A 20,538-nucleotide genomic window follows, 5' to 3' on the forward strand; every position below is an offset into this window, starting at 1 on the left:
GAAGGGGAACAGGGGGAAAAAGCCCCGTGAGATCTGGCATTTCTCATGAAAGAGGCAGATGCAGATGTGTGTTTCTGAAGACTCCTTGAAGTTGAAAGACATGTCCACCAGCAGGGCTTAGCTAGGGGAAAGAGCAGTGTTTTATTTTCCAGGAGCAGAGAAATACCATACAGACATAAAGCTGAAAACAGTCCTGAAGAAACTTGAGATCTGTGTCCCTTTTGGAACAAAATGGAGGTTAATATGTCAAGCCAGAGAAAAGTCTCCTAAAAGCTGTGGCTGATGTGGTTCATATCAGTAGAATTATTTTGATCTCTGAGAAGAAAGGGGGAAGAATGACAAGCTAATGAAGACCTAGAAAAGAGTCATGAAGAACTCAAGGTGGTGCAGGCATTAAGAGGTCTTCATGCACGTAAATTAAATGTACTAGTAAATTAAATAGTGCTTGGAAGCATTTCCAGTCCCTGGAAATCAATTGTCTGTACTGTTAACTGTCTCTGGACTACTTTTGGTTTATATTTATGGGAACTCACCTGAATTATTCCCAGGTAAAGTTTGAAAATTACCATGGGATTATTCCCAGTAGCCAGTTTGAAAGTAGCCACCCTGTTTTGGAAGGTGAGAGAATTTAATAGCATGGCACCTTTCTATGCCAGTTGGCCTCAGCAATCTTGGCCATGTTTATTTTGCTTGTAGAAATACAGCTGTAAATCGCTCAGTAGATTGGAAACTTAGGACACTGACTGCCTTGGGTGCCAGCTGTGACAGGCAATGAATGTGACTTCTTCTTAAAAAGGGGTTCTGAACTGAGATGTTGATGTGCTCTCTCAGTTTTCATTTTCATGTAGCATGAAGATACTATAGAAGAGTTGATCATACTAAATAATATTGGATGAAACATGCATGTAATTATTTCTGTTTAAATTTAATACAAGCACAAGCAAACATAGGTCCATAAATAATGCTCCTTCTAACAAAAGAATAGGCTTTGAAATTAAGGAAACAAGGTGGTAATGTTGGTAGGTGGTAAGATGGCTGGACTAAAAAGCCTAGACATTTAAAAGTAGAGAAAATATTTTTGAAAGTACTTGAAACTTGTATCAGAACAAGGCAAATCTCCAGACCTAAAGGAATAAGTAATGTTGCCTCTGGAAAGATCAGTATGGATCTAGAGTGGAATAGGGGTAATGTGAAGGTGATGAAGGCATGGAAATTTTACAGTCATTGAAGAAAAGCATACAAAATGAGATGTCGTGTGTTGCATTGTACGTAATTCTGGGTTTTGAATTCAAGAACAATTCAAACGAGGACAAGTACAGAAAGAAAAGTATTTCTGAGAGCCTGTACGTTAGCATAATAGGCTAGCAATAAAGCCTGAGGCATGATAAGATAGTTCTTAATAAATAGATCAGGGAAGGGTCTGCTAGAGAAGAAGGCTAGCTAATTAAGCTAAACGGTGTTGACACATGGACAAAGCTAATTACAAATTTCAATTTGGGCAGAAAGCAGCCAATTGATTCTGAAACTAAGATCATCCAAGTTACTAGAGAAGCAGCATGCATCTTAGCTCTCATTTTCTAAATGGGTTCATTAATGTGATTGATTCTTAATCACGCTCACAGTGTTTTCTGACGAACTTCAGGGATGCGCAAGAGGAGCTACACTTCCCATTTCAAATGCCTTAGCTTCTGAGGAGCCAAATGCTATGTGTTGGGAAAGGACTGTGCAGGGTATTTCAGCATGCTATCATTCTCGCAGCAGTCAACCCACTCTCACGGATGCTCTCCTCCAGATTTGCTGTGTCGTGATTCGATGTACAGGTTCCATGTGTCCCTTCCATCACACGTGCTGCGCTGGTGTCCTGAATGACGTTAAGTGTTTGGCTTTGGGGAATTAAGCCCACACAACCAGTTAATCTGAAACAGCTTATCTCCAGACAACTTGAATTGTGTCAGACCATGTCAAACTTTTGCATTAGATTTTTCATGGTGTGATATGTTGCTGGAGTAGGATTTCATGGAGAGCATTCAAAATATGTATCAGTGTGATGCTGGGAAATGTTTTGTTCATACGTGGCTGAATTTGAATGGGAGTTGATAGTAATAATCCCTAATTATGACAGAAATTAATTTGAATGTCTTTTTTATTTCCTTTGGCCTTTGCATGTTTCCGTAAATACTGGATACTTGGACAAATCCCAGGCTGATGAATGTGGAAGCCCACCTGTCAGTGTCTCAAAGGCAAAGCTTTCAAATATAAATAGCATTAAAAGTGCAAATAGCAATGTATGTATCACTGACCACTTTCTTTTTTCCTTTCACTGCGTCTCCAATTTTATTTTTACTGATGCTTACTTAAAATAGTTTCCCTGTTTTCCTGTTGGTGATTAGAAGGCCACTCTGGAATCCGTGTTTTCTAAGCCAGATGGTGAGGAAAGTGTTCCTTGCTCAAGCAGCGTCCGCTTGAAGTCTTATCCCTCCAGGCCTTCTTTATTGAAGCATCAACTTTGTTCGGTTGATTTTGTATACATATTCTTGAGCTAGTTTCACAATGGGATTCCACCATTGTTCAGGACCTCTGGTTCTTCTTATGTTGATGTTATTCCATGTCCCCCTCATTAGTTTGTAGCTCTGGTTTCAGCTAACTCTCTAAAGTCAGTACTCTTCAAATGTCACTGTGTTGGCCACCGTAACATTTTTCAAGTTAATTCTAGATTAATTAGTTAATTTTCAAGTAAATTCTAGAATGTTCATATGTTGATGATCACCTCAGCTGCACACAAAGTAACAATGTGAACAGCTTTAAGTTTTTATGGCCCTGGGGCCTTAGCTTGACTTCACTGCTGCAGCCACAGCCTACTGTCCACTTACCATTTGTGCCATTTATATCCTTTCCCTCTTTTGCGTGTGTCAATAAATTCATAATTTTAAAGTAGGGTTGATCTAGCATGATCTACAACTGCTGTTTGATAGGGGTTTGCAAGCCAAAGTTGATCTTGCTTCAAGAGGTTGCAAATGCATCACTTGGTTCTTTTCTCCTAAATTATATCAAGGAGGGAAATAAATCTCAGCAAGGACCAGCTTGTTACGTGTACACTGCTTTAACCATTTCTGCCTCAAAATGACAGGACAAGATGGAATTAAGTGGGAGCTTCACACAGCAGTGGTGCTTACCAGACAGCATTGTGGTCATCCCCGTAGCTGGAAGTGAGGATTCCTGGAAAAGGGTTGTATGGAGGACATGGGGTTTTGAAGCACAGCAGGATTGTGCCTGCTGCTTGTAGCTGTGCTGGTGACATAGGTACTGACAGCCAGCAGCAGCTCCTGATGAGACTGTGACCAAATGCAGGGTCACCCAGATAGCTTATTGGGGCACTTTGAAGGTATTATCAGGGTCTAAGGTTCCCATGGGAGCATCTGCTGTGCCTGGTGTCTGCTTGGGCACCCTGACCAGACAGTGTGGAAATGCAGTTATTTAAGGCAAATAAGGTCACAGTTGTTTCTTTGTATCTCTGACTGCATGTTTTGGACTCAGCCTGAAAGGCTGCCATGGGAAAGAATAGGAAGGAACCAAGGTGGGAAGTCTTACATCAGAGAAGTAGGAAGCAAGTGGACTGTGTTGTGTTCCGCACCACCAGCAGCAACAAGCGCCCTGGCACTTCTTTGCCAGCAGTTCCTCTCATACCAAGAGAAATGCCTTCTCCCATGTCACTTTATCCCAGCAGCCAGGTAGTAGATCTGTACAGGTGGCTGAGCTGGGCCTAGTGTGCATGTCAGCCATGCCAGAGCCTTTGCTTCTGTTTCTTGTGGAGTTGGTGGAGTTTCAAGAGCAGTGGATTTGGGAGCTGAAAGTCATTAGGATGAGAGGACGTTCCTATCTGTGCCCAAGCCTTAGCTACTGTAGTCACTCTCATGAAACCACTATACCTTGAACTTCTTGCAGCTGTGAAGAGGGAAAGCAGGAGGTGCAGGAGGCATTGCAATCAGTTAGTTAGGAAATCCCTGTAATGGCCAGCTGCAGATTGTAGGCTAAAGCTGTTTTCCTGCCCTTGTCAGGGGGGAATATTTTTCCTGCCAGTAGGCCATCATGGAGATGTCTCAGCTTTACATCCAGGCAGATTGCTAATGCATCCAGGCAATGACAGGTAAAATGGTCTGTGTTCATGTGGCTCTGAGACTTTGGGAACTGTGGAATCGTTTAATCATCAATCTTTATGCTTCAAGGCATGCCAGAGTCCACAAGCTTTTTGTTAGCTTCAAGTGCGATTTGTGCGGGTTTATTTTTATACAGTGCCTTGGGATGCTTACTGTGGAAACCTCTTAATATAGGTGTAACTTAATGTGCTGTTCAGACTTCTCATTAATTTGCTTGTCTTCACTCTTACCCAGAGGTAAAATGCAAAGCCTAAAGAATGAGGAGTTTGGAATAAAATGATAGAAAATGCGGCTCTGAAATAAAGACATTTAGCATTGAGGACTCAGACTAGCAGTGGAGGAAACAGAACAGGATGTTCAGAAAGTCCAAGTACTTTGGCGTGAGTTATGGAGTTTGGAAATATGCAGGGCTACAGTGAATTTGTGAAACAATGTTTGTCTTCCTAAACTGAGTGCTGGAAAGCATCCGTTTCACACTTTGCCTTTGTCAGCACCCTGATATCTATTGTGGCACTCATCTTATGGCCTTTTTATTTTCTGAGAAGTATTTGACTTAGTGTTTAGAAGTTATTTGAAAGCTTCCTGCTTTCTTGTGGTGCTGACATGATCGTGTTGTGGCTGAGTCTAAACTTTGGAGTTTCACTCTTTGGTCCTGCTGTACCGCCCTGTTTCTGATGTTTATATTTTAACTGCAGCAACAGGCTTGAAAGACTACACTTCCACTTTGCTTCAACACTGCTTTTTCGGCACTGGTAAGTTAATCAGGGCCAGGACTTGTATCTTATGATTGTCCATATTGTTTCGTTTCTAGCACATTCCGTGATACGGTTTTGGCCTGTGCCAGCTAGCACACCCCCAGATGACACCTGTGGCGGGATGGCGAGGGACTGTTCTCAGCAGGCATTATTGAAAAGGTAACCATGTTTTGCAGGGGAAGAGAGTGTAGGAATGTGGATATGAGCTGGCTGTGCCTTTTCCTCCAGAGCCTCTGGATCCTGGTGCTTTGTACACACTAGACAGTCTCTCTCAGGCTTAGCATTTGAGGAGGATGCTGAAATACAAGCTTCTGCTTCCTATCTGCATTGCTAGCATTGTTATCCCTAATGATATTGAGCTGTCTCCTCCGACTGCCTGTGGGCCATCTGCTCAAGCTCACAGCACCACTCCATACCTCTAAGATCTTTTCTCTTTGGATAAGAATCAGGTTAGGGACACACATCAAGTTTTGCATCAAGCTAGCAACACAACAGAACCCAACCCTGTGAGCTTCAATGAGCTTTCAAGTGAGTGGTCTTCCATCATGCAGCTAATTTGCAAGCTTGCAACAAAGCCACTGTTGTCGAAGGCTCACAACAGAAAGATAGAGAAATAATGACTGTTCTGTTATGTATATTTTTACTTATCTCACAGGGCAGTGGTAGTTGCACATACAGATTTGCTTGCACACATGTCTGGGGTTTTTTTACTTCACACGCATAGTTCACTCTTCAGGCTTTGCAATACTTTACATGATAATAGGTAGTGCTTAATTGTCTATAGGACCTCTAATTTGTAAAAGCCCTTTGCAGTTCTCTGTTGGAAGGGGTCATGGAATTCCTGAGCACTGCTGCTGTTTCAGCTGTGTTATTCCAAAAATCGTGTGAGATACACCTACATATGTAATATTGTTTATAATCCTTGGTTGCTTTCTTTCTGATTTTTTTTTATGTTGTCTGAGTTTTTGGTTGCAAAGGGAGATGTTATTAAAAGCATTTCACTACTGAAAAGTGCTTTTTCATTTAGGTAGTACATGGTGTACAAGTAGAATGTACATCGCTAGTAGCTGTAGGCTGCATAGACTTGTTGTTTTGTCTTGAAAACAATAGGATTAGCTGCATAGTGAACATGTATTTAGCATCACGATGTAAGCTCCCGAGTCGCTTCTTGGTGCCTCTGGAGCAGCAAAGGAAGAAACCACTGCTGAGTCATTGGACTAAGCAGCATAGCTTCTCTCCATCATGACGCTCTGAGTACGGCACTGTTATTGTGGGGATTGGAAACACTGAGCAAAAACAATTTTGTTGTGTCTGTGCTAGGTGAAATGGCATTTTTAAAAGTTGGTTTGGTGGCCAGTTTGCTTTTGAGGCTAATGAGGGCCATGATGGTAACAGTCGTGCAGAAATTCTTATGAAAAAGACCGAGAGGTGGAGACCCTCCTGTGTGCACTGTGCTTACAGTTGTTGCCAGCCTGTGCACTGCTATCAGCATTTATTAGCTGGAGAAACTCAAAAGTCAGTCTGGAAGGGATTGTGCTGACTACAAGTTTTTGTAGCCGTTGGTGGTGCCAGCTGCAGAAATAGGCAAATCTGGCTGCAGTGGAAGGGCGTGATGGGGCAGCTCCAGCCCAACTGCTACCCTGGAGGCGTTTTGGAGGCTTTGGCCGGGAGCCGTGAAATGCACCTCCCTGGGGAGGACTGCACTGCAAACAGACCTTGCTCTTCCCTATCACTGAATTCCTCTGGCAGAAGGCTGGCACCAGGACACCTAGAAATATTTATGATAAAGCTGCAATGATTTTTCCCCTCTGTGAGGTAGGGATGGTGTTTGCATTGTGTTCATTGATTCGTATCTCATACGACTGTTTCAAAAGGTCTTGTAGCAGCCACTCATTAGTGGTGGCACTGTAGCTAGATGAAGGCCAGGTAAAAGCATGTTTCTCAGTTTCTCGCTCTTACATGGCCTAAACCAAACACTTAACAGCTCCACACTGACTTAAGTAGCTGTCAGTTGGATCAAGCCACACTGTTGTAGGAAACAGAGGACTAGAGGAGTAGCTCCTATTTTTCCAGGGGAGTTTAGCTTTTCTAAAGAGCAGAAGAACTGAAAGGTCCTCTCCACCCCAGCCCAAAGGAGCACCTTTGAAATAGGATACGTGTTTATATGTATGAACAGATTAGCATTAGAAGTAACTTAGAGGTAATGATATTTATGAATGCTTCAGAACACTTTTCTCATGGAATTATGGTCCTTTGTAGCTTGGTCAACACTGTGTAGGAAATGCCCTTGTGGGAAGGTGTTAATGCACAGGGAGAATGCTGAACAAAGCAAGCCTTCTGCTGCAAACTAAAAGTTCCTAAAATTTAAGATTAGTTTATCTGTCATCCTTTCACAGTTTCTTAAATTGAGTTAATCGTTTGCAGGGAATGATTTTTCTTGTTCATTTTATTTACTTCCTTTACAGATGGAGGAGAAAATGTTGGGGTCACTCAGGAAATAAGTCTCAATAAGAGCCAAACACTGCTTCAAGCAGAAATTGCACCACAGCAAATGTAGGTAGACCAGTGCTAGCTCACTTGAACTATAATGACACTTAAATTGTTGCTGAACTAAGTATGCAGGTCAGTGGGTAGGTCTGTCCATCCCATACCAGAGCTCATACTCCTGTATGATTTAGTGCTTTTATGACCTGCATTAGCAAGATTAAAGTTAGTGCTCTGCTTTGCCTACCAAGGTATTTTCTGAGTGCAGGGGGGAAATTCTGAATGCAGGGAAAAAATACTTGCGAAATCCTTAGCACACAGAGAACAATGAGATCCACATTTATCTTGTTGCAGTGATTTCTGGGCTTTTCCATGCTTTCCTGCAGGACAAATTGCTGTGTTGCCTCAGTTTAATTAGTGTTGTTCAGACATCGTTTAATCAGCCCCTACCCTTGCACAAGTGCCAAAAGTCACGAATGTGGATATCTTGGACTCTGATTTTTCACAGCATTCATGACAAAAAGGCAGTTGGCTTCACAGATCAGAGGCATTTTTGAATATGAAAAACCTGTTTAAGTGTATGTTTTTGTAAAGGCAGTTGCTCATTCAGAAGACCACAGTCCGGTTCAAGTACCCACAGCCGGAACCCTCATCCCTCTGCTGCAGTGTGGTCTTGCTCCTGTTCAGTCGATGGGTGGTTCAAGCCACCACAGCTCATAACCCAGGCTTTTCAGCAGCTGCTGAATTCTGTTTATTTTCTGGACTTTGCACCCTTAAAAATATGGTAGCCATCAGTAGAAAAAGAACTGAAAGAGGAAGTGTCAGACTTGCTTTCATTTTTAGGTACTATATGGTTCAATAACAAATAAAAGGTATAGGTTATTTATTTGCATTCAAACAAATAATTTGCAACAGATGGAAATGAAGGGGAGCAGCCGTGAGATGAGAATAAAATTTGCATCACAATTCCATGTGCATTGTTGTTGAATCATTCCCATGCAACCCAGCAATGGCACAGAGATTTTGGGGATTATGCTCAGATTAAATGTCAACAAGAGCTGAGCCTCGGCAGTACACAAGGAAGGTCATATGAGGAAAGTCCCAAACTTTTGCACTCAAGTTAAAATGTGTTCTGATTAATGCCCATAATATGCTGCAAATGTTAACACAGCTAATGACTAATGACTTGGGTTAAGAAATCTCATCATAACTTGCTTTTTTTAAAAACTGTTTAAAATTAGATTCAGGAGGTTTTTGCTGCTTTTTGGAATTTAAGACTTTGTCAGTCATTTTGTTTGGAGGTTATGCTTCTACAGTAAAAATGCTTTCAAGTTACACATAAATAGAACAATAGCCTGTGAATGCTTTCACAACTAATATTATTTCACAGAAATGCCCCTATAATTTCTCAGATGAGGTCTAAGATATTTTAATTCAGTGGCATTTATGGGAGAATATTAATGGAAGGGAATGAGAAAATAGAAATACATAGTTGGGAATTGCTCCTTCTTATCTGTGGTTGGTCTTTGACGTTCCAGAACACCTGTGGAATTATGACGGCATAGGCTGACATTGAGAATGGCTTACTTTGGTTTAATCTCATCTCTGTTCACAGTAGAATTGGTTTTAACTGTGAAAGTATGTTCTTACTCTGAGGGTATCTACACATGGAGTTGTATCGCCTTGGCTGTAGCACTTGAAGGAAATGTTCTTAATTTATTTGCCATCCCTGAAAAAAATATTTTTTAAAATTGATTTATATCCCTGGTGGTGTTCAAGGCCAGGTTGGACAGAGCCTTGGGTGACATGGTTTAGTGTGAGGTGCCCCTGCCCGTGGCAGGGGGGTTGGAACTAGATGATCTTAAGGTACTTTCCAACCCTAACTATTCTATAATTCTCTTAAATCCCTTAAGCACTGTAAGTGTGATATTACTACTGCGTATGATCTTTTTATGTACCATTTTGTTTGCTCCCTTAGCACTAAACCCTGCAGTGGTGAGCACACCTTTCTCATGTCCCTCATGGGCATTGGGTTTTGTTGGGAGAATTTTCATGGGACTTCTTCTGGGTATGACCAACATACTGAATCAAACCACAGCTGTTGGATTTGGTTTACCAGTGAGCTTTGCTCCAAAATTGCCTCATGTAAATGGAAGCAAAACTTGGAGTCATTAGCCGAAGCAGCTAACAATTCTGTGGATTCAGGAATTCACCTTTCATTCATAATTAGATATACATCCCATATTTGTAAATCAGACTTTAGGTATACTATAGACAAATAAATACACATTTATGTATGTGTGTATGCATGTGTGTGTAAGTGTGTATGTGTGCATGCTGAAGTTTCCTTTCCTCTTCCTTCCTCCTGTTTTTCCCCACTTTGCCTTCTGCAGTGAGACACAAGGGAGGGGAGAAAACTGTTTTAGCCGATTGAGACCAACATTACCTTGGAAGGGTCTACAAACTGATCTTCAGTTTATTAAGCGTGAAGGTTGGGAGATTACAATTAGAGCAGTCAGGTTCCGGAAAGGGTCCCAGTGATAACAGTGGGGTAGAAAATCAAACTGACCAGGAGACATGGGGGGCTGCAGCAGCAGAACGCAAAGGTGGGTGACCGGGTGCTGAGGCAGAGGTGCTGCTGGGTTTTGCAGTACAACACATTCAGTTGGTTTGTTATTTATGAAGGGTATGGTATGCATAAACCTTCCTTAAAGTGCAGGTTGAAGAAAGTGCAGTTTAGAAGTCAGTCCTTTAAATGCTTTCAATAAATAAGGTAAATTCATAAATCATATTGATCAGCACTTTAATAAAACTTGTTTTAATAAAAATGTCATACCACTTATTTGTCCTGAATTATGAAATTAATAGGATTTTTTCCATTATTTTTACTGGACCTTCATTTAAAGTAGTCAGTGGAATTTTATCATCCTACATCCTGAGACGCACGGTAATAAATCAACCCTTATTCCTTCTGTTCCTTATTTATTTTGTTTGAAGGCAATAGGACAACAAATATTCTGTTGGCATACATTATTTCTTTGTACTACAAAATATGCAAATATCTCAATGATTATACTTTTATCTCTCTGATATTTTAAAAACATGATACAACGTGTTTCACCAATAAATGGAGTTACATAAAAGCAGCTTCAGAGCTACATAATGCTTTTGCAAAACACTTCCTCTGTTTCAAATTAAAACGTGTTCAGCTTGGGAATATGCTTGTAAAGGAACTTCATTTACTTTATACACTTGTGTGTTCTCTTAGGCTTCAGGTTTTTAATTTTAATTAATTGTTTTATCACTTTCTGGACTCCTGGCTGCCCAGGACTGGGAAAAGTTTGGTAAGTTACAGTGCTGCTGGGTTCTGCAGTTAGATTGAGTTGGTTTCTTGTTTATGAGTGGCAGTTGCACAAACACAGAGCAGCCTCACTCTGCACGTGTTGCGCACCTTGGTACCTTGCCCAGAACAAGGACTGTGAAGACAGCTGCGGTGCTTGGTACCTGTAGTGGATGTGCATTACCTGTGTGTGCTGGCCACCCAGCCTGAGTTTCTTGGGGCACGGGTTAGTGCTACTGAGTAAGTATTGAGTACTTACGGCTGCATAAGGTTGCATCCTGAACTATTTTAAGTGTTTTAGCCTAGTGTGGAAAGCAAAATGTGCTAGGGAGGAGTAAGTATATTTCCCTTTATCCCAAAGAAGGGAAAGAAACACATAATGATAGAAAAATCAATTACCTCTCAACTCTGGCTGTACTATCTCAAGGTTTTCTCCTTATAAAACCACATAGCATTAGTAAGGATCTATTTGTTGGGTACAACACTCAGGTGTCCTTTATGTATACAAGTGATTGTAGCCAGAAACATTGCTGCTGCCACTTTATGACTCAGATCATTCATTAATGGATTATCTGTGGCAGGCTTCTCACTGTGACAATTGCCCTTTGTTTGAAATCTGTGTTATACTTCCTATTTGCAGATTGCCTTGGTGCTGTTGCTAAGTTCAGGGTGTTATTCAGTGTAACAGTAAATAATCGGGAAGGTTCATAATTGAGTTAAAAAGCTTTAATCATCACTTTCATTGAGATGACACTGCTTCCTATTGTTCTTGAGGTCGTTTTGTTTTTTATTTGGGGTGGGTTTTGGTTGGGTTTGTTGTTTTTTTCATTAGTGTCTTGTCTTTTTATTTAGGGTTGTTTGTTTGTTTTAAACTCTACCTGCTGATTAGAACTGGGTAAGTACTGCCAAGAGCATTTCGCTACTTATGACCTCGTAAGAGGTGTTCTCTATTGATAATGGTGGTACTATATGTACACATAATTTTTCATTAGTGTTTGGATTCTACTTAATTTTATTATTTACCTGAAATCTTATATATATATATATATATATATATATATAAAATTATTCTAGTTTCATTAAAATGACTGCTGTTGAGTCCCCACATTACAAGGTGATAATCTGCCACAGCCGGGTGATTACGCTTTGTGATGGAACTGTGACCAGAGTATTTTAGATGGTGTTTCTGCTAGTTTATGGCTGGGGCTTGTCTCCTGTACAAATGGGTGGTCAGGCTGAAACCAAGGCATGATGAAAACAGATCTTTCCCCTGAAGGGAGTGTTCCTGTGCAACCTTCCTCTGCGCAGAGTGGCTGGGTTGCTCATCCCTGGAGAGGCAGACTGGGAGCAGCTGGTATCGGAATCTTCCTTCTCTTCTGGCATCCCACGGTTTGCAGGCAGGTCTGGTGGCTGTGTGGAGAGGAGGCAATGATGAGTCCACAGGAATGATGAGTCAGTGTTGATGGCTGTACACAGTATTTATACTTCCCTTTTGGAAAAAGCACAGGTCATCCTAGCGCGGAGCCAGCACTTCAGAGGGAATTGCCATTGCTGTTTGCTGCAGTAAAGTCTAAAATAACTGTGTTTCCCATGGAGGGTGTCAGCAGCTTGTAATGAAAATGCAGAGCAATCTTGGTTCCTGAAAAGTACATCTGAAGCTAAAATAGTCCTTTTGGTTTTGATTGTTTGTTGCCTTATTTTATCCTTGGAGCTCAGAGATGTCCTGATGTTCTAATTTGAAACTTTACTGTTTCATGCAGGGTGAACATGGCTTAAAATAAATCTAGTGCAATCATTGCAGAAACTCTGTCCTGTGCTTGGGCATGTGACTTCTCATTAATTCCACAAGGAAACATTGTTTAGGTTATCTATGTTAGCTGTGAATTTTCTGAATTCCAGGTCATTTTATTGCAAGTAAGCGTAATATTTATGCAATCACTTTCAGTGAGAAAAAAGCAAGAAGTAATTGTTTGACAGGTAAAATAAAGCATTTGACTCTTCTATAGTGTGGAGCGTTATGACAGATTTCTTTAGCTTGTGTGGCATTCAAATGACACATCAGTAGGGTAACATTACATTATGTTATCTGTCTGCACTTCTACAAGCAATTTCGTTATTTTAGTAAGAATTCACAGTAACCTGAAAGCCACTGTGTTATATGTGTGGTAATAATTAAACACATACAACTTTGTATAGTGTAACCCAGATACACATTTTCTGCACACTATAGCAAGAGATAGACAATTACTGCTCTTGGGATACTTGCCAGATAGTTGAACATAAAACCTGAATTTTTTGCTAAAGGTTTTGGTGATCTCTGAAGGTATTCAGATTTTAGCCATTTCAGTTGCAGCTGGCAAAAAATCACTCTCATCACTGAGATAATAACATTGATTTTACTGAAATGGAGAACAGTTTTTGAGACTTACTTATTTACAAATGAGATTAAATGGGAATGTGACTTAATAATGTCGTTTGCCCTAAACAGTTAAAGGGTCAGTGTTCACTGATTACCTTTTTCACACATCTAAACCAGGGCTCTTTAAACAGCAGGCTTTCACCTAGATTTGGACCTCGAGTATATTTGACCTGATGTTGTTGGATATGTGGTGCTTCTTGCTGGTTTTTCCAGTATCTTGGAGAGCGGATTTGCCTTTCCTAATTGTCAAGATTGTGCATGACCCTTGGATATCCAAGCAGATTCAGATCAAGTGCACAACAAATAGCTCAACAGCCCTTAGTAAATTAACTGAGTAATGCAGATTAATAAAGTGTTGTATTGTTATTTAGTGCAAAATATTTTTCACCTTTCATTCAAAAAGGAAGTTTAAACTGCAGGATCCTGTTCGTGGTGAACTGCTTGATTTAACAGTTTTATATATATTAAAAAAAATCCTAATGTTTTTCACAAGAAAGAATTCCTTTGAAAGCGTATAAAACCTTTGTTGTGATCAGAACTTAGTTAATTAGTTTAATAGATATTCGTGTAATTGTTACTATGCGATGCTTGAGGAAGTCATAAGGATCTTATGCTGGTTATAAGCATTATGAATGTCAGAAAATATATTGGGAATGAGGGGTACTGACTTCTGATATTGTCCCCCATTTGTAAAAGTGCAAAATAAGCAATATTGTGACTGTAATGATATGCATAAGCTGTAATTACAGACATAGGAAAAAAAATCTCCTTGGAGTTGCCAAGTATCAGCTTTCAGTTGAGTTATTTCTTCTTATGTTTTGAGAAGTTCACAGATTTGCATTTGCAGTTTTGTAGCAAATAGCAGATTTGAAGCTCTTTTGAGCAGGAGCACTAACACCATTACTGCCTGTTCACAACAGAGAAAAATCTTTAAAGGAAAACCCTCCCATTTCCAGTTTCCATAAAACTCTTTAAAAGGAACAGTCACATGAAAATATTTGCTTAAAATTGATTGACAATGCTAGTAAAAAATGAGATGGTTTATTATCCTACTTGTTAGTTTGCACTACCAGAAGATGATAATTCTTAGACCTGTGATTATTCATTGCTAAACTTATTAACAGTACTTCTATTTTATTCTCTTATTGCAGCTTTCCAAAGCAATCTATGCATTGCAAGGCAGTCTGTTCAGGTTTTCTTTTACCATCATAGTGTGCTTAATTATTTATTTTTTTATATAATTATCATATAGAAAAGGACACAAAATTTTAATACACAGCCTTACTAGAGAAGGAGGATAATAAGATAAATTAGCCCTAAAAGCAAAAGGCAAAACAAAGTCTAAAATCTAAGTAAAGCTCTGAACTGAACTTTGAGATATTTGTATAGATCAGTAATTATTTCCTTTGTGTGTGTTGTAAAAGTAAAAAAAAAAAATCTGGAATTATTTGGCTAAGGTTGAAGCATATCATCATTAGAGATACGTCACTGCTATCTGTGGACCATTCAGTATGTAGCAATCATCTTGTTTCTAATATCAAAATTTTCTCCTTAAGATGTTCACAAATGCTGAGGAAAGAGGGATTTTTAAGATTCTGGGGATTTTCTTGGTTGTTTTTTCTTCTTTTAATGTGGTGAAATTAAAAAAGAAAAAAAAAAGCAGAACCACTAAAACTTTATTAGTATACTTTCAGAAGAACTTCATTACACTCATGCAGTGTTTTGCCCAAAAGCATCTTTTCCACTTCTCTCTCATTTTTCTGTTAGTGTCCTGCAATAACTATACCTCAAGGGTGTCTTCACTTCCTTCCTACCTCCTCCCATGTTTAGGGTTATTTCTCCCATGACGGAGACATCAGAATACTTGTCTACTGAAGTGTTTGTTTTCAGGACCTCTGGAAATCAGTCTTGCCTTGAGACTGAATCGGTCCATTGTTCAGCTTAGCACTAAATAAACAAAACATCTTTGTGCTTCGTAGGAATGGAAATGTATTGCCATGCTCATAAACTTCTATAGAGAAATCCATTTGATCAGTCTTCAATCTAACAATATTGTTGACAAAATTTCTGGATGCCTGCTATCGTTGTTTGCCATTGCCAGAAGAATTTGGAACTCACATGGTAAAGGCCATTACACCACACCATAATTAGTCTATATTTCCCTCTATTCTTCTATCTGAATAATTGTTCGCTTGTGCACTGACTTTGAATAAGTGATAGTACAGTATGTCTGTACCATATTGGTGAAATATTTAAGCAAAGGTACAAATGTGAAGAAGAGCTGTTCGAACTAGTCTGGCCAAGAGACAACATTATTAAATCTTCTGCATGTACACACCCTTCTTAATCACTGAACATCTCATAAGGAGTTTTTGGCTTAGTGCGAGAGCTTGGCTGTAGAGCTGGAGTAACTGACCTTTGAAGCTGAAGACAACTTTGAAATCTGTCTGGCAGATTGTCTTCTGTACACCATAGCGATGGCCTGAAACAAAACTTTGCCTGTCAGAAAAATGAACTTGGAGCAATGAGTAAAAGAAAACACAATGCAGGTTTTGAACATCTAGTCTCAATTTATTTTATTAAACTATGGTGGTTGGAAAGATCCTGGCCAGTCTGTTTACAACAGCACCGAAGTATACACTGATCAAGACAGATATCTTGGTAAGCAAAGTCACAAAAAGCTTTTGGAAGTGTCCTTTCATCTACTGGTGTGGGCTGTGTGGAATCCCCTAGAGGTTACTGTCATCAGTGAATCCCATGAGACTCCTAGTGGAGAAGGCTTTTCAATACCAAATCTGAATCATGAAGTGTGGCTTTGATTGATTGCAGTCTTATGATTGGGAGTGTTAACTAATGTCTTAGTTCAGCTGCCAACATGCTGATGCCTAGTAATACTTGAGATGTTGCAGAGGGTGTCGTGTCCCACTTGACCTCCAGCAGTGGCTCTAGGTTGTCTTCTGTGGGAGATGACCCCTCATGCTGGGGCAGTGCCTGCAAACAGGCAGTAGAGTGTAGTAAAGCTTGTGTTACTTTAATTGATAGTGAGATTTTATTTTCTTTTCATCCTTTTGCCTTTGGCTTTTTCCTCTAGGAGTTAAATATTTATGTAAAAGGGGACCAGATTGGCAGCAAAGTTGCCAACCACTTCTCACAAGAAAAAAAGTGTTAATCTTGGTATTCATCTGATGTAATAAGGGTGGAATGACCAAAACTTAGTATTTTTTCTTTAGTCTTTTTAGCATGGAGATGAGCAGGTCACAAAATGTGTTTTGCTTTGGCTGGTGATCTCATTATAGAATTGAAGGCTTCTTAAGGCAGTTCAGTGAAGCTGTCAATGTGTTTCCTCTTGGATGAGAACCGGAGGATTCCGGTATGGTCATTCTGGCACAGTTGATAAGTTTTATAACACAGGTGCCTACATATGTGTAATAAGTCTACTTATGCTGTCCTATCTGAACGGATACTTTTAAATCATGTTACAGTAAACGAGGCTGGTAATTTAGCATGTCAGTAAAACAAAATATAAGCAGTATTTGCATGATGTGTATAATGTACAGTAATTCTGTAGCATAATGGCTGCACTGTGTGAGCCATTTTTAATTTTATGTTCAATATTTTCTTGATTAAGATCTTCATGTATTTTTTTTCAATCACTAGCTGTCCTCCAGTTAAAATCTGCAAAACTGATTCTATTCTTGCTTACAGTGGTATCAGCAAGTCAGGTTAACCAGCAACAGTTCCTGACAAAGGGTATAAAATCAGTGAGGAAATGAAGAACTGAATAATACACATGACAAATATATGTAGTAAACTAAAATCATCAACACCGTTGCATTACCCTTGCATGCCAAGTGCAAAGTCCTACACCTGGGTCAGAGCAATCCCAGGCACAGCTAAAGGTTGGGCAAAGAAGAGATTCAGAGCAGCCCTGAGGAGAAGGACCTGGGGGTGTTGGTCAATGGGAAAATGAACATGAGCCAGCAGTGTGCTAACCGTATCCTGGGCTGCATCAAAAGGAGCGTGACCAGCAGGTCGAAGGAGGTGATCCTTCCCCTCTGTACTCTGATCTTGTGAGACCTCACATGGAGTATTGTGTACAGTTCTGGTGTCCTCAACATAAAAAGGACATGGAACTGTTGGAACAAGTCCAGAGGAGGGCCACAAGGGTGATCAGCAGGGGACTGGAGCACCTCCAGTATGAAGATAGGCTGAGAAAGTTGGGGCTGTTCAGCCTGGAGAAGAGAAGGCTGCGTGGAGACCTCATAGCAGCCTTCCAGTATCTGAAGGGGGCCTATAGGGATGCTGGGGAGGGACTCTTCATTAGGGACTGTAGTGACAGGACAAGGGGTAATGAGTTAAACAGGGGAAGTTTAGATTGGATATAAGGAAGAAGTTCTTTCCTGTTAGGGTGCTGCAGCACTGGAATGGGTTGTCCAAGGGAAGTTGTGAATGCTCCATCTCTGGCAGTGTGCAAGGCCAGGTTGGAGAGAGCCTTAGATGACATGTTTTAGTGTGAGGTGTCCCTGCCCATGGCAGGGGGGTTGGAACTAGTTGATCTTAAAGTACTTTCCAACCCAAACTATTCTATGACTCTATGATTACCAGAGTCCTTTTTCCACCTGATGTTCCAGTTTATTCTGTGAAATCAAGAAGGCTTTTTTAATGCTACCCATATCCCTTACGTCAGACCATTGCTAGTTAAGTTACTAAGATTCAGCGGCGTCTCAGGTGTTCTGGAAATCTTACTGAACTGTTCTGGCCATTTTACTGCGGTAAGTTTCATCATTAGTATTGTGAATTTTGGGGCTTTTCTTACACATTTTCTTACAGATTTTTAAAGGCTCGGTCCTTATTTCAGGTGAAGGCTCTGCAGGATGGGCCTAATTGCTATATTCATTAGGAGTCCTGTGATCTTCCTGTGAGGAAGATCTTCAGTGTTTTGTAAAGCTCATGAATGGCTGAAAAAAAAATTAGGCTCAAATGCAATAACCTCCATGGTTAACATTCTTAAATTAACAAATGAGGATTTACAAGGAGACAGTTAATATTGCATTTAATGGCAAAATTTCTTCTGAGACCCAAAGGACTTGCTGTAGTTTGGACTCTGTTCCTCAAGTGCCTGAGCCATTCCAAGAGTTGCCTCCAACTCTGGGGAAAAAAAATAGCAGCTGTGACCAAAAATTTCAAATATATAGAGAAACTTCTGGATTCTTCATTGATTTGGGTTTTCCTTAAAGGCATCCAGGAAAGTGTGCTGAAGTTGAGATTGGGATCTGTAGATGAGGATCTATATAGTAAAACTATATCTACATAGTATATCTTATTGTATCTATATATTCAGGATCTATACATGAGTTTTATTATTTAAGGGGTGTGGCCTGCATAACATGTTAAGTGATAATCCAATTCCTCATTCGTTTAAACGCTCTATTTGGAAAAGTCCAGCATCCCTAAGAAGCCACCTGGATGAGAGTTAATGGGATCATAGCAGACTCTTTTCTAGTGTTGTGGTTTAAACCCAGACAATAACTCAGTACCAGGCAGCCATTCGCTCCTCTCCACCCCTGCAATTTCTCCCCATCCCCAGGCAGGACGGGGAGGAGAATCAAAGAAATGTAAAACCCACGGGTTGAGATAACAAGGAGAGAGATATAAATTAAAGGGGGAAAAAAAGCAAGCAGCAACCAAAACAAAAAACCCAACAGTAAACAGCAGTGATGCACAGTACAATTGCTCACCACCCACTGACCAATACTCAGCCCAACCCAAGCAGCAATCAGGGCCTTCCGGGTGACTCCCCCCAGTTTATATACTGGGCATGACGTGCTGTAGTATGGAATACCCCTTTGGCTACTTTGGATCAAGTGTCCTGTCTCTTGGCTTGTTGTGCCTCTACTCACCGGCAGTGAATGAGAGGCTGAAAAGTCCATGATCAGGGTAATTGCTACGGAGCAACAACTAAAATACCAGTGTGTTATCAGCATTGTTATCGGACTAAAACCCAAACACAGCACTGCACCAGCTATTAGGAGGAAAATTAACTCCATTCCAGCTGAAACCAGGACATCTAGGATGGTTTGGTTTTGCACTTGAGCCCTGAGATGTGATCCTGACAAGACAAATCCTAAATCTTTGTTTGGGAGAGTGTGTATGTTGCTTCCCTTCCTCCTGCTCAGGATACCCAACTAGAGCTAAGGCTAGCTTACATGAATTAGCAACTTTTCCACTTTATTAATCATCCTGAGTTTAGGAGAGTAGATTACCCTCATGGTCTGGCTTAGCTGCCCAAAGAGACTGAGGGGATTGTTCAGTATATTGTCTGGAAAAGTAGATAAATGAATCCTCTTCAAGCTGGGAATACTGTTTCAAGAAAAGGGCTGATGCAATGATAGTCAGTTAATTGTAAAATCTAATTTTCTTAGCTGGGTATTGTGGGGAGTCTGCAGATGTAAATCCAAACTTCTGCAGAGCATTAGAATCTGTATATAAAGGGGTCAATGAACATACAAAACACTGAGAACAGTTTGTGCATTGTGCTTAGATTCAGCTGTAATTACATTTTGTGACCAAGAGGAGGAAAGAAGCATGATTTACAAGTGTTTGGGATGCTTTTTAAGGGTTTTGGCACTGCAACAGTATTCAGGCTCTTTTATTGTGTATTGCAAACCTTTCCTAGATGAGGGTAATACGGGTGAAAGCAAGGAAGCCATGATATTGATGACCATGCTTATAAGAGTTGTGTGATAATCCATTCTAAAGCAAATTATGATATACAATAAACACCTGCCACAAAGAAAAAAGCATTGGATGTCTACCCCTGGGTGAAAAGTAAGAGTGAAATACCCTATCTGCAATACTGCATTTCCCTTGATTGTCAGATGTATAAATTGAAACTAATTACACCTAAATTGGTGAAATTATGTTACAGATCTACAAAAGATGTGAATTAACTCCTGCTGCTGGTTTACTGGAGACCTGAAAAGTTCCAGTACATGTTTTGAAGGCAGTGTATGTTGTGGTCTCCCTGTACCTGGCATTAATGTGGATAGTTAAAAAATAGAAATAAATAGAAAGTGCCTATGTAGCAATGAGCTACATATCTGATCAGGAGGATGAGAGCGCCTGTGAATCGGGTTCATCCACTGGGAGCTGTAGGATTGTCAGTCTTCAGACATTGGTGGGTGGTAGTTCTGAGAACAGGCTTCAGTTTAAAGCAAACACTGGCATGGAGGTAATATTTGTCTGATCACTCTATCCTTTCCACCTAGTAACAGAAAGTAGTATATTTGGACAAGCAGTTATTGTTACAGTTTTTATGTGTGTTTGCATACACAGGATGATTGAGACTTCAATATAAAAAAAAAAGTCTAAGTTAAATAATGTCAG

General features: G+C 40.2%; 1 protein-coding gene across 10 annotated transcripts in view; it reads left to right on the forward strand.

Annotated features, from left to right (window-relative positions):
- The window catches only part of THRB (thyroid hormone receptor beta), a 178,877-nt gene that overhangs the window by 58,996 nt on the left and 99,343 nt on the right, over positions 1-20,538 (forward strand). For 3 of the 10 annotated variants that reach the window (XM_061362707.1, XM_061362706.1, XM_061362710.1), the window contains one exon: positions 4,966-5,068. The exons of the other annotated variants lie outside the window; for them this stretch is intronic. The gene's annotated coding sequence lies outside the window, so the exon portion shown is untranslated. The remainder of the gene's footprint in view (positions 1-4,965; positions 5,069-20,538) is intronic. 10 annotated transcript variants of the gene reach the window in all.

Source organism: Neopsephotus bourkii, unplaced genomic scaffold, assembly GCF_033783945.1.
Source record: "Neopsephotus bourkii isolate Nb327-2 ecotype Australia unplaced genomic scaffold, CSIRO-AGI_Nbou_v1 NB_1132, whole genome shotgun sequence".
Classification (NCBI taxonomy): Eukaryota; Metazoa; Chordata; class Aves; order Psittaciformes; family Psittacidae; genus Neopsephotus; species Neopsephotus bourkii.